The sequence below is a fragment of the Musca autumnalis genome, unplaced genomic scaffold (assembly GCF_047663935.1).
Source record: "Musca autumnalis isolate F117 unplaced genomic scaffold, ASM4766393v1 scaffold_3, whole genome shotgun sequence".
Classification (NCBI taxonomy): Eukaryota; Metazoa; Arthropoda; class Insecta; order Diptera; family Muscidae; genus Musca; species Musca autumnalis.
The window spans coordinates 107,466,652-107,480,441 of NW_027411866.1; the positions used below are offsets into that span (position 1 = coordinate 107,466,652).

Below are 13,790 nucleotides of genomic sequence, written 5' to 3' on the forward strand. Positions count from 1 at the left end.
AGGCTAACTAACAAATGTCAGTCATTACTATGGAATTGAGGACACAACCTTCAATACCGAAAACGGGAGGTACCGTTCTATGGGGGCTATATGAAAACGTAGACCTATACCGACAAATTTCTGATGGAAAGTGTTTTGGTCCCGCACCAGACTGAATACCAAATTTCAACCATTTTGGTGGGATATTGATGCTGAAACCTTCAAAATACCGAAAATTGGGAGGTACCGGTCTATTGGGGCTATATAAAAACGTGGTCCTATGTAAACATTTTTCGGTATAAATGTTGCTTAGCCTCTGAGAACACAAAATACCAAATTCCAACCGATTCTGTATTCAAATGGGGCTAATACATTCAAATATCTAATAGTGACGCGTACTATTTATGGGGCGTTATAGGTCCACGTTTTGGTATAGCTCCCACATACCAAAACGTGCACCTATATAAACGAATTTTGGCTGGAGGCACAAAATACCAAATTACAACCAATTCGGTGGTCAAATGGGACAAATATCTTAAAAATTCCTTTCAACGACGACGCGTCACTTGGTATGGTGGCTATACGAAAACGTGGACCTAAATAGCCCGTTTTCAATACCTACATACATACAACAGATTTTACCAAAATTTCATCCACCTACTTCAATCCGTTTGGACGCTAGAGTGATTTTCACTGACGGACAGATGGACAGCCGGACGGACATGGCTATATCGAAGTATAATTGGACGCTGGTCTTGATCAGGGTCTAAAATTATTGTTGCGAGTAGTTACAAACGGAATGACAAACTTAATATATCCTCTACAGTATGGTTGAGGGTATAATAATAAACTTAATCCAGTCAAAGTGAAATAGCAAAAATTCCCCCAAAGCTGAATTCTGGTGGAAAGGTAGGGTTTGCCATTAGAAGAAACATTCTTAAAGTCCCCATCGATCCCATGTGTGCAAACGAAGTTACTAAGGGTCAAAAGTCACTTTTTGCTGGCTTATCCAGTTTTTTTTCCAATATTTCTAAAAAACGGTATGACCTATCAGAAATCGACTAAAGTAAAAGTTGTAGGCATAAATTAAATTAAACTAAATTATCTACAATAATGATCCTTAAGGCTTTTGAATAGGAGTCACCGTTCTTGAAATATCGTGATATAAGTGTCAAATTACACATGGGAAGAAGTAAACCGCGTAAGAACATCATGAGGCGGACCGGTTAATGTCATGTTCACACGAGCGTTTGAAGTACGTTGTTCGCCTCTCGAAATACGTAAACGAATTAACACGTTTCCACGACACCATTCGTAATTAAGAGAAACATAATTTATTTTTCCTTACTTTTTGTTTCCTTGTTTTCATAACACGTGTAACATATTTTAAATAAGCAGGAAAAACACTAACCTTTCCTGCAAATGTATATTTTATATTTAATTACACACTTTTCATTCATATTTTCCATTAATTCTGAAAATGTTGGTATTTTCTGTACATTTTTATATGTTTCTATTTTCAAAATTAATGAGAGAGACATGTCAAAACAACATTTGTGTATACAGACTTTCAGGCAGGTATTTGACTTTTTTCTAGATATGCACGCGTATTTGAAACAATAGGCAAAAAATGTAACTGCATCAAAGAGAATAGAAAATTTGCTATTCTTTGAATGTATACTAATCGTTGAACCGTTTACTTTTCATTCATGTTTTGCAGTTTTTCCAAAAAACCCCCACATTTTTAAATTTTTAAATTTAGTATTTGTTAGAGATGAGACATATTTTATCGTTATTCGGAGAGTATTTCTCCTTGAATAACGTAAACTCCCAGAATTGTGTATGGGGAATCAAGTTATTTATACGTATTTGAGGGTCGAACAACGAATAGAGAACAAACGACGTACCGTGGAAGCGGGCTATAAAGTAAAAGTCATATATTAGGTATTTCCATAAGCTTACAAACGATACCCACTTTGCAGTAATCGGTTCAGTAAAACCGGGTCTAACGGTTTTAAATCTGGCCTATCCGGTATATTAACCAGCAAACCGAATCCGCCGTTCATGAAAATTATACATTTCCGTAATCAGCGCAACAAACCCTAGGTTTTGACAAAAAAAAATAAATGGGCTGTTCCCGTTGGGCTTTCGAATACACATGTGGCTTAAGTGGGATATTTTTGAGTAAAATGACTCTAACATGGAAACTCTACTAAAGAAGCTCCGATTTTGTTGGGCATTTTTTTAAAAGATAGGTATAATTTCACTCCAAGTTATTTCCCTTACATGTGCATATTAATTATGTGTTTTTGAACCACGATATCATTATAAAGACCAAGCGTGTAGAGAATGTATCTGTCTTCAATATTTGCTCTAGTCACTTTTTGATTAGACCCATCGTTTTCAAGAAAAAAAATCTGAAAACCATAAATTTTGATCTTTGACCCCTAATAACTGTTTTTGCACAAATGGGATTGATGGTGACTTTTAGGACATTGTTTCAAATGGCAAACCCTAGCTCTCCACCAAAATTCAGCTTTGTGGTAATTTTTGCTATTTCAGTGTCTATTTCATTGGATTATGTAGTCACCTAAGTAAATAAAAAATAAGTTTTATTTAAAAACAGCTTATTATGCTGTATTGTGACTGAATACATTTTTAAAAATTTAATTCTTAAAACCCAACAATCTAAGGTCATGTTTTTATTTGATTTAAGATTATAACATATTCGCTTTCTTATGGTGGAGCGTTTAAAAAATCCTACCTTTATGCTTACCTTGTGATTTGTTTTTTGTTGAGAAAGAGAATAGAAGATAAGAAGATAAAACTTCACCAGATTTCCTACACGTAAGTTACATTTTTCAATTTTTCAGCACATTTACGTGACACTGTACACATGTGACCAACTCTGTGTTATATAAGTTTTTTCCATAGCACAAACAACTTCCAAGAATGCAAATATTCAAGCACGAGTTTTACTTCCTTGCCTGGTGACTTTAAGAGGAATTTAAACAAATTTAAAAATTTACATAATCATTCGGCCAAAAAGTCAAACCTTAAATGTTATGTATTTTGAAATAGACCGACAGACCTACTGACGTAGAGACATTGGACGAACTGCTGTTGTTGGTTGGTTGCTTTGGATGCCTTGACGTTGCCATTGCCATTCTCTCATGGCCTTTGAAGTTAACAAGAAATTCTTTTATAATTGTTATGGGTGGGTTTTTGGCTAATAAATGATTGTCGTGATGGTGGTGTTTTGCCGTAGTGGCCATTGTGATGTGCTCCTAAGCCAGACAAGTGAGAAGAAGGCTAAATGATGCTTTGCTATGTAATAATGTTAATACCATTGTGGTTGTGGCAGGGCTCTGGTCAAAAAGTTCCTTCATTCTAGAAAGGATTACACAAATTTTGATTGTTTTCCTTCATTTGTTTTTCGTGGGTATTTCGATTTCATCTTTTTTGTTTGCTTTGTTTTTACATTGAAGAACATTATCAGAGAAAGCCAACAGCTAAAAGGGTTTTGCACTCGCGTGCTTTATAACAATATCTCATAATAGCTATTACGAAAAATGAAGAAAGAACAAAAAAAAAAAAAAAAAAAAATTGGAGGGCGATGGATGGAATGGAATTGTAAGTTGGAAACATTAAAAGTTGTTTCATTTTACATTGTTTGCAGAGAAAGTCATTAATGTTTTGTTTCATTGTCTTCAATGAAGAAACTTATCCTTGTTTCTATTTTAATTATTCTTCATGTTCTGCTCTTGAAGAATTGTAGTGAATTGTGATTCTTGCTTGCTTGCCTGTGAATGGATGGTCATAAAATAATTTGTTGGGAATAGCTGAAGTTGGCATCATTAGGGGAATACATTTAACCCCTTGGTATTGTTTGAGTTGAGGATAAACGTTAATGGTTCTCTAAATGAATGACCGACCTAATCATGAATATGTAAATGTTGGGCTGTAAAAACTGTTGGGATTTTGGTATTATTTTAGGGTTATTCGGAGGGGTGCTATGAGGTATGTCTTGGAGTGGTGCTTTTTATGTTTTATTAGGGAATAATAGTCATAATAGTCATAGACTAGCAACTTTGGTCTCATAAAGGGGAAGTGTTGTTAATTTTCCTAGCCAAATAAGATATTGTATCGATCGGTTAATAAGTTTTCGAGCTACAGGCACTGCAAAAATTCATGAAAAATGGCCTTATTGGGTTCAAAAGTGGTGGTTAGCCCTTAAGTTCGCTCAACTAAGTCATGTTCGGTATATGTGTTAATGGTTCAAAGCTTTTTATATCGAACACTTCACGTATTGGGACAACACAAAGGGTAGAGATCACATACATATGTCGGAGATCATATAAATATGTTCCCATACATATTATCAAACAAAAATTATGGACATAGGTCCGTTTTTGATACTGACCCCAACTTGACCAAAAATCATGAAAATTAAAAATGTTGTGTATCGTTACGTAAAGCTATTTTAAAGGGTTTTTAGTTGATTTTATGTACGAGTATATTCAATATTACCACAAAGTATATACATTCAATAGAGAGAGATCACAATATTTTAGATACAAGATTGAAATTTGGAACTGATTATAATATACTAGTCATTGGATGTTTAGAATTGAAAATGAACCATATCAGACCACGTTCGGTATAGTTTCCATACAAAAGTTTTTAACTAAATTATCCAGTAGAATTACAATAGATGCCTGAAACAAATCCTGCGAATTTTTTGGCCCAACTGGGTAACAAATGAGCAACTTTACGTGATGGCGAACTGCAATCCATTAGAACATGAAATCCGCAGACGCAGATGCTCTAGATTGGAACCCACAAGGCCATCGAAATCCTGGCAGGCCTCGAAATACATGGATCCGTGTTGTGAAGAAGGAATGTCTCTCTTGCAATCTTCCCTGGAACCAAGCAAAAATTGTAGCTAATGATCGACAAAGATGGAGAGAATTTATAGACGCCCTATGTTCCTCGTGAACTTTTATATAATTTACAAGTTTATTTTAAACTCTGTATATAGATGTACGTTTTGCTGTATCCCAGATTTTTCAACCACATTAGCTCTTATTTGGCATTTTGGGTTCTAAATCCCGCAGCGAATAGCTTTCGAAAGATTTTCTGTAATTCGAGGCTATTAGCATAGTATTTAAAAATATCGTCAGTAATATGGATTTTGGAAATCCTTTTGCTGGGAGAACTTCCATGAAAAGAGTGGTGAAAATAGATCCACGTTCGAACACAGGGAATAGATATATACAGTGTTTGGAGGATATAAACAGTTCGATCCGACGTCGTTTCTTCTTTAAAGTACATATATCACACACTAACTTCAGTGCCATTAAAAAGTCTTGTATTATTGTGAGAAAATAATATTATTTAATGTCATAAAAACACCAAAACTTTACTATTTTACCAGAAGTGATAGAGTCCGTGAAAGGAGCCGGGCGTTGCAATCTATGACTCATAGAAAATATCTCTAAAAAGAGCTCTGCAACATTTTAGCTAAATTCTGAAGAAATAGGTTAAATCGAAAAACTGCATCTGATACATCAACGACAAGATGTTTATGGACTCGATGACCTTTAAAACTTTCCAACGACCAATCACTTCTGTCGGCACAGCGGAGACAAACTGATGAAAATTCATAACTTTTGTTTTCTGTAAAACAAGTAAAAAGTAACAGTCGGGTTTGCCTACAGGGATATACCCTCAGCCTGTATGGGTTGAGACTTTTATATATAGACAGAGCGAATACGGACTACATAGCCAATTTTTTTCTATAAATTGTGTAGCCAAGAAGTTTCAGAATTTCGTCTCCTGTTTTGGACGTATAAACTTTCCGACAATAATTTCGAAACATTTGGGGTGTATAACTTCACGATTGTTGGCGTTACGAATCAATGCTTATGTTATGCTCAAAAATGTGACTTCTATGAAAGCGCATAAGTTTTGCACTTTTGTACAACCGATACCTGAAAGTATCGACTGAAATAGTCCATTTTGGAAGTGGACCTAATTTTGGAATTCAATTTAGTTGGTCGGCGTAAGATTTAAAGCTTTTGGACCAATCCTGACATACCATGGACTTACGCACTAAAAATACAATATCGCTGTAAACAAGACCGCAAGAAGTACCTTTGGTCAAAAAGTGCAATGGCCTTAAACTACACTAATGTTGAACTTTTGTGAGGGATGTATCCGAAGATGTTGTCCCAAATAGACCCTCTTGGTACTTGATATATGTACGTAATTTTAGGATGTTTATAGTTTCGGTCAAATCGGATAATTGAAATTTTGTGTTGGAGGTATCTGAAGGAGTGAATCGATATAATCCATATTCGAACCTACTCTAGGTCTCGCAAAAATCGAATTGGACTTTGCTCAAGATTTTAGGGAAACATTTTGAAGTCTGGTGCCCTAAGGATCTGTTCGAGAGTTATAATGAGCACGAGCCTGGAACTGGAATAAATCGACTCCAAATTGTTTGACGCGGGTTTCGTCAAAACATATGATTACACTTAGACTTCGATTAGGTAAATTTTTATCGTGATAGTTCAATATCACGGTGCTCTTGAACCAACGTTAAATGAAGGGAGCTTACAACTGGGAAGTTTTTGAGGATTCTGAAACAGCAATGTTCATAGATGAAAAAAATCCAAAAACAAGAAAAAAAATCGCTGGAGGGAATTTTAAATAAGTTCACATTTTTAGGTATATTTTAGGTTTTCGCGATTTTGCTTGGAAACCGCTAGTCCTATCGAAATGGGGCTAAAGAAAATGTTGTAACTTTGAAAATTTGTTTGATTTGTTCCTAGGTTTTACCATTTTTGAGATAAAGAAGTTTAGGTCACATTTTTGGTTTTTTGTTAGGTTTTCACGATTTGCTTCAAAACAGTAAGTCTTATCGAAATGGGACTACAGAAAGTCGTATAGCTGTGAAAATTCTCTACAAGAATGGGATTCGTAAATTTTTACTCGGTTGTAACATTTTTGAAATATATAAGTTTAAGTTAGAAAATTGTAGTCATGACATTGTTTTATAAGGAGACGATACACTCCCAATTTGAACTTCTATATTTCAAAAATGGTAAAACCCACGAAAATATCATATAAAAACGATATTGTAGAGAATTTTCACTGCTACAACATTTTCTTTAGTTACATTTTGATATGGCTTTTGGTTTCCCAGCAAAACCGTCCAAACCTAAAAAACCCCAAAAATTGCGATTTTTTATTTTCTCATCTAAGCTTCTTTCATTTAAAGTTGGTTCAAGAGCACCGTGACATACAATACAAATAACAGCATATTTTAATACAATACCATATAACCAAAGTTTAAGCATTAATTTCGTTTACGGTTGTTTTCAGCTACAAATTTGTTACTGATAGGAAACAATTCAGATTGGATCCGCACAATACTGAATTTGTAATCGTTTTGAATACAAAATGAGTTTAAAGCCTCAAGACCTTTATATTCTTTACAGAATTTCAAAACACTGGCATGGCATAAAGAAGGAATTCAGTTTTACTGGAAGTTTCTCTAAAAAGAGTATTCACACAAAAAAATTAAATATTTCTTAGACAACTTGTTGACAGAGTACATTTTCATTACAGAACCTTCAGAACAATATCAGTTTTCATTTGAAATTTCAAAAACAAACCCCCCCTGGGTACGTCCCTGGTGTAGCTGGCCGTGAAAAATTAAACACCGTTAGTCCTTGTTTTTGTTTTTATTTTATTTTCGTTTTATTTATTTGCGGATCGTACGTCCATTCACTTTTAATTTCTTACACCGACTGAATTGTTAGTTGAAAAGAATGATGGATGAGAGTGATTGGTACCATCACCAATCAATTAATCTTAAAGACTTACAGCTAGTTATTATTAACGTAACGTAATTTAAAGTAAGTTCATCTTACGTACTAGTTACCTTACATACTACTTAGTATACTACAGTGTTTTATTTAACTTGTTTTGGTGTCCGTTTAGTTCAAATGTGGTAACTCATTTTTACACAGTTGCAGTTGACCAATCGAAATATTGGTCCATTTGTAAAGAACAATTCAAAGGAGAATGTTGGAAGTGGTTGGAAGTGAGAATAAGTTTCCTCAACGCACTATAGGTAATTTGCCCAGTTTTTGAGGCAAAAAGTCGATTTTGCAACTTTTAATAATAATAATTTTTCAGTTGGCATTGAAAAAAGAACATGTCAAAATTTATTAATATGAATGATATTTTTCAAAATAGCGTCATTATCGCGGTTTAAATTGCAGTCAAAGTGAGAATTTCGAAGAAGAACTAAAAAAATATATATTTTAAGGCATATTTCAATGTATTTAAAACCGCGAAAAAATAAACCAAATATAAATATATGTAAAATGGAATAGATTGGCAATTGCGAGAGGAATTTATTTAATATAAAATATAGCTTAAACATTTTGGGTAGCGACCAAAAAACACAAAAAGTCAGAAATAAATATTTTATTTTTCTTAAACTCACTTCATATAGACTTATACTAAATTGGCCGTGTTTGGCCGTGATTTTGCCACCTAGAAAACATTACTGAAAGTCTTCTGCATTGGTATTACTAGGTTTCAAAACCCGATTTTGCCCGTTTTTTGATATTTATGAGATTTTATTAGGTTACTTCTCAATAAAAAGTCTTAAAATTGTGGAAGTTTGGTTTGAGGAAATAAATAATAAATGTAAAAAATATTGTTGTTTACAAATTCATTGCAAGTAAAATAAGTAATGGCGACAAATTGTTCGGTATATCCGTGTTTTTCTATAAACGGTGCGGCAGTAGTAAGCTTTATTTTATCTCTCTTTTACATATTAATCATTGATGCGGTTTAAAGGAGTACTAAACTTGTCTTTATTAACGTATATTCAAAAAATATACAAAACTGTAGTAACAATTCGTTGGAAAATGTACTCGCGGGGCAAAATTTTTTTTACTAGCTATCCTGATCGTTTTCAGCGGTTTATTGTTTATAAAAAAACTTATGAAAATTCGATTTTAAGAAATTGCTTTGTTACTTATATGCGTAGTTGCTTATAACCGTTGTTCGTTATATCCGAATTTCACTGTAGAAATCTTCGTTTTAGCTCAGTTTTACATATAAATAATTTAAAAAATTACAAAATTGTTTAATTCCGCCGTTATTAATTTTTGACTCAAAAACAGGGAAAATTACCTATAGTGCAACGGTATGTTTTCCCTGTTTTAATTGAACCAGAATGATATAATGATGTTAAATTGGTTATTAAATGGAGCTCAAATCCGACTATGGGAGCCATTGAACTGTGCTAGCAAGCAGCCGGGTTAGGGGGGTTCTTGTCTTCATTGAGTCACTTTACATCATTCTAACATAAACAAAAATATTATTATAGACTCCCTTAAAACGGCAGAGATAGCGAAAAAACAACATTGGATGGACAAGCTTCTGGCCAATCCCTGTACCCTTGATTGGTCAGATTAAAGAAAACAGATTAATATCAATCCCAGATAAAAAGAGAAACTCCTGGTGAAAATTGGAGTTCAGCCTCTAAACCCTCCCTTCCGTGGTCTCGTAGGCTATGGAATTTTAAAGAGACCCCTGATGCAACTTAACCCCCTCTGATTCTACTTCACCTTAGCAAGAATAAGATTTAGTCTATCTTTCCATGCTGACAAACAACCATATATTTGTAATTAAATTCAAAATGACATGGTATCGAAATAAAATAAGTGGTATTTCAAATAATAAGCTAACAATGACTAAGGCTATATATAATCTGATAGTTAACTAAGATGGAACAAATTATAGGTTTTTATAATTGTATATACATTGATATTAATTCTGTCTCTATGTATATGACATTTTAAATCGATAGTAGTTCTAATTCATCGGTAATGTTATTTTGTTGACTTTAAATTTTGGAAATGTTATGTGAGCCGAAACAGTTTAGAAAAAAATATATTTCTTTTACAAGATATGCTATCGGCTAGAATTAAACTGATCTGTAACGCTTTTATGTCGGCTATGATAATATTACCAAAAACGAAGGATCTAAAAACTATCCTTAAAAGAAGGCAATTAAATAATAAAATTGAATTTGAAAAGGTTTTTAAGGACAATATAAAAGCGAAAAAAGGATATTTGTATAGATTTTTCGTTTAAGATACTACAACAGGATCACATATGCAAATATTTCAAAGGCTTCTTTTAATTTGTTAACTCACTTGCTTTTGTTGGTTTTGTTTTTGGCTTTTATCCTTTTAGTCACATTTCCGATGTTCGCCGAGGCCTCGAGATCATGCGAATGTGTATGTGAAGGACGATGATTTTTGCTGAAAGACTTTAAAGTGTGATCAGCTCTAAGAAATGCTGCATATGTTAAGGATGGATGGAACTCGACTTTTTAATACTTATTGATATACTTTTGTTGGTTTTTTGTAAATTACTTATTGGTGACTTTAAATCTATGCTTTCACTTTTAAATAATCATAAAGTAAATTTCCGCTGTCACCAGGATTCGAACCCAGGTCTCTTAAACAACACGGTGATGCAATTCGTAATGCAGCTGCCCTCTACACTCTGGGCTACTGCGGCTTGTTGATGAGGGCGAGTTAATGGTGTACTTCACTAGCTTCTCCTGGTATAATGTCTAGGCTGATGTAAGCTTATCCGCCAATCAAAATTCAGATTAACTCTATTTTTAGAACACAACTCTCCGAAAATGCTGTTGTGGAGATGATTGGTGGTTGAGTGTTAACACATGTTTCCCCGCACAGTGGATAGATTCGGAGAACTATAAATATGGCTTCCTTCGGAAACACAGCTGGAGAAACGAACCCCTATTATACACTGGCGGCGTTTTTGGCCATTTTCTTTATGTATCGTCAAATTTAGACCGGAAATGAAAATGTACTGTCCCATTAACGGCCGCAAAATCTGCCACCGCAATGGGGATATCAGAAGAAATCTAAACGGGAAAGGATTTGCTTATGACACTGAGTTCACATTTGTTATGTACACTGCTTACCTCTGTACGATGAAAATTTCTAGTGAAGTTTTAGAAGATGAATATAAAACAGAAAAATTATCCGTTTACGGCAAGATTTTGTCAAAGTTGCTTTACCGAATCTTTAAAAAGAAGTTTTGTTTAAAAATCGAACATAATGCAGGAAAATTCGACCGAAGAATTACCTTTTAATAGGATATGAATTCAATTTATTTTAATTCGTTTACGTAAAACTATTGATGTTTGTGATTGGTTAAGATTTTTGGTTGAACTTATCTCAATGATTTCTTTGTGACAAACATTAATTAACACTGTTATGGTTGAGGTATGCAAACACTGTCGATATCGGTACGTCTTGTCTTCAGTGGTTCAGCAAGGCAACAGAATGAGATAACTTTGGACAAATTATGTCTAAGCGAAGAATCTGTTAGGGGTTTATTTTCACCACTGATTTAGTAGTATAGGTACGTGAGAGAACTTAACGAAAAAGAGCTAATATTCCAGACAATTATAGCGGTGCCTAACTACTGCTCACTAATACCATTAAAACTAATTGAACAAGCATAAATCACCAAGCCCAAGTTTGGAGATTTTTAACGACAATCTCTAACAGAAAGCTGATTCAGAAAAAATGTTCGAAAGAAAATTAAAGATTTTTCTTTTCCGATTAGTTTAAGACATTTAAAAAGCATTAAAAAAGTGATAAAAAATTGTGTAGGGAATAAGAAAAAAAATATTGACCAGATCTGGGATCGAACTGCAGACCTTACGACTCCAAGCACAATACGCTAGCTCTAGGCTACGTCGATTAGAGTGGGCGGCTCGGCAAGCTGAGAATATTAATCGTTTCTGTGGGGTGCAAGTCGTTTTTACAGTGATGCAAAAAGGCAGTTACAAACCAAAAGAGGGAATTCCGAAAATAGGGGAATCAGTCTATATCCCAGCAAACAAGTCTTGATCACTAAAGAATGAGAAAAATTAATTTTGTGAGGATCCATAATTTACCACACATTTTTATGGTGTTTTATTTAACTCGCATTTCAAATCTGGTAACTCATTTTTGACAAAGTTGCAGTTGACGAATCGAAATAGAACATTCCACACTTTTCAAATTTGGATGACAACACATGAATATGAAATCAATTAATGAAATCAAATCACCCGATTTCAGGTATTTTGAGGATTTTATCTTCATTTTTAGCCCGAATTAGCTGTCATTTGGCATTTGGGATTCCCAATGATAAAGACATTTCCCCACAAAAAATTATGAACATATGTATGTCCAGGTTTTGGTACAGCCCGCATATAGCGGTACCAACCGATTTCAAGTATCATGAGGATTTTATCTCCATTTTTAGCCTGTAACTTGGCAATGGGACCCCCATTGGTACAGAAACTTCCTCACTAAAAATGAGGGACACAGGTAAAGGTTTTCGTATAGCCCGCATATAGCGGTACCACCTGATTTCAAGTGTTTTAAGGATTTTATCTTCATTTTTAACCCGAATAGGCTGTAATTTGGCATATGGAGTTCTCAATGGTACAGAAACTTTCCCACCAAAAATTATGGACAAGTCCAAGTTTTGGTATAGCCTTTATATAACGGTACCACACGATTTCAGGCATTTTAAAGTTTTTATCTACATTTTCAGGTAAAATTGACTATAATTTTGTTCTCATTGTTAAAAAAATGTATTTACTAAAAACTTAAAAATAAAAAAAATTAAAAAAAAATAAGTTACAGTGTTTTATTTATAAAAGTACTTAAAACTAGAAAACATAATTTTTCATGATGGAATATCTCAAATAAAACGCTGGCCGTTTAACATTGTCACAATTTATATCATGAAAAATTATGTTTTTTAGTAACTTAATTTTTTTAATTATTTTTTATTTCTTTATAAAAATTTTGATTTTCCTATTTGAACAAAAATTTTGAACATATATTTTACACAATTTAAAATGAACGCTTAAAATAACTCGATTTGGCGAAAATATGTTGAGGGTATAATTAGTCTATGTTTATGCCTAGAAGGAACTATGGGTCTATCTCGTTTCCTTTTGTGTGTTACATACAAATGCACAAAGACATAATACACTTTACCACAGTGTGGTGTAGTGAGGTTGTTTATTGGAATTTTTCCTGGAAAAATTCCAATAAACAACCTCACAGGCAACTGTGTTGGTGTTCTTTTCAACTCATAGAATTCGAAGAATTCTTAGTTGATACGTGCTGACATGTTGCAAAATATTTTGATTTTGGTGTTTCTTTGGAAAAGCCGAAAAGTGAGTGTGATTCTCATTCATATGAGAATACTAGACACTTAAAGAGTTCGGTTTTTCGCTAAAAAGGCATCATTTCAAAAACTGAGAAGCCAATTGATAATTCCCTTCGCCGGGATGAAATCATGATATTGGTAGCGATCAGTAAAATTTTGCAACACTGTCAGTTCGTTTTGAAAAACATTACTCTCTGTAATAGAGGGTAATAAATGAAGTTGAGCCAATGGGGGAATACTCCACTCAAACAATCGAAAATTAGATTGAACTTCAACAATAAACAAAACAAATAAAATATTTATTATTTTTTTAAGGATTTTCTCTCGTAAAGAAAGAAATATAAGAAATATCTTTAATGGAATACTTGAATGCCATCCGTACAGGAACTTTCTTAAATGTAGGGGAAAAGTGGCACGGTATTTATTTATGTTTTTCCATGCTGTCCACGGCTATGTGATGGCATTTTTATATTATGGATATTTTTATATTTTCAGAAAAATTA

General features: G+C 33.7%; 1 protein-coding gene across 1 annotated transcript in view; it reads right to left on the reverse strand.

The window, feature by feature from the left end:
* Window positions 1-13,790, reverse strand: part of dpr14 (defective proboscis extension response 14) — a 404,735-nt gene that overhangs the window by 305,521 nt on the left and 85,424 nt on the right. The gene's annotated exons all lie outside the window — the stretch shown is intronic.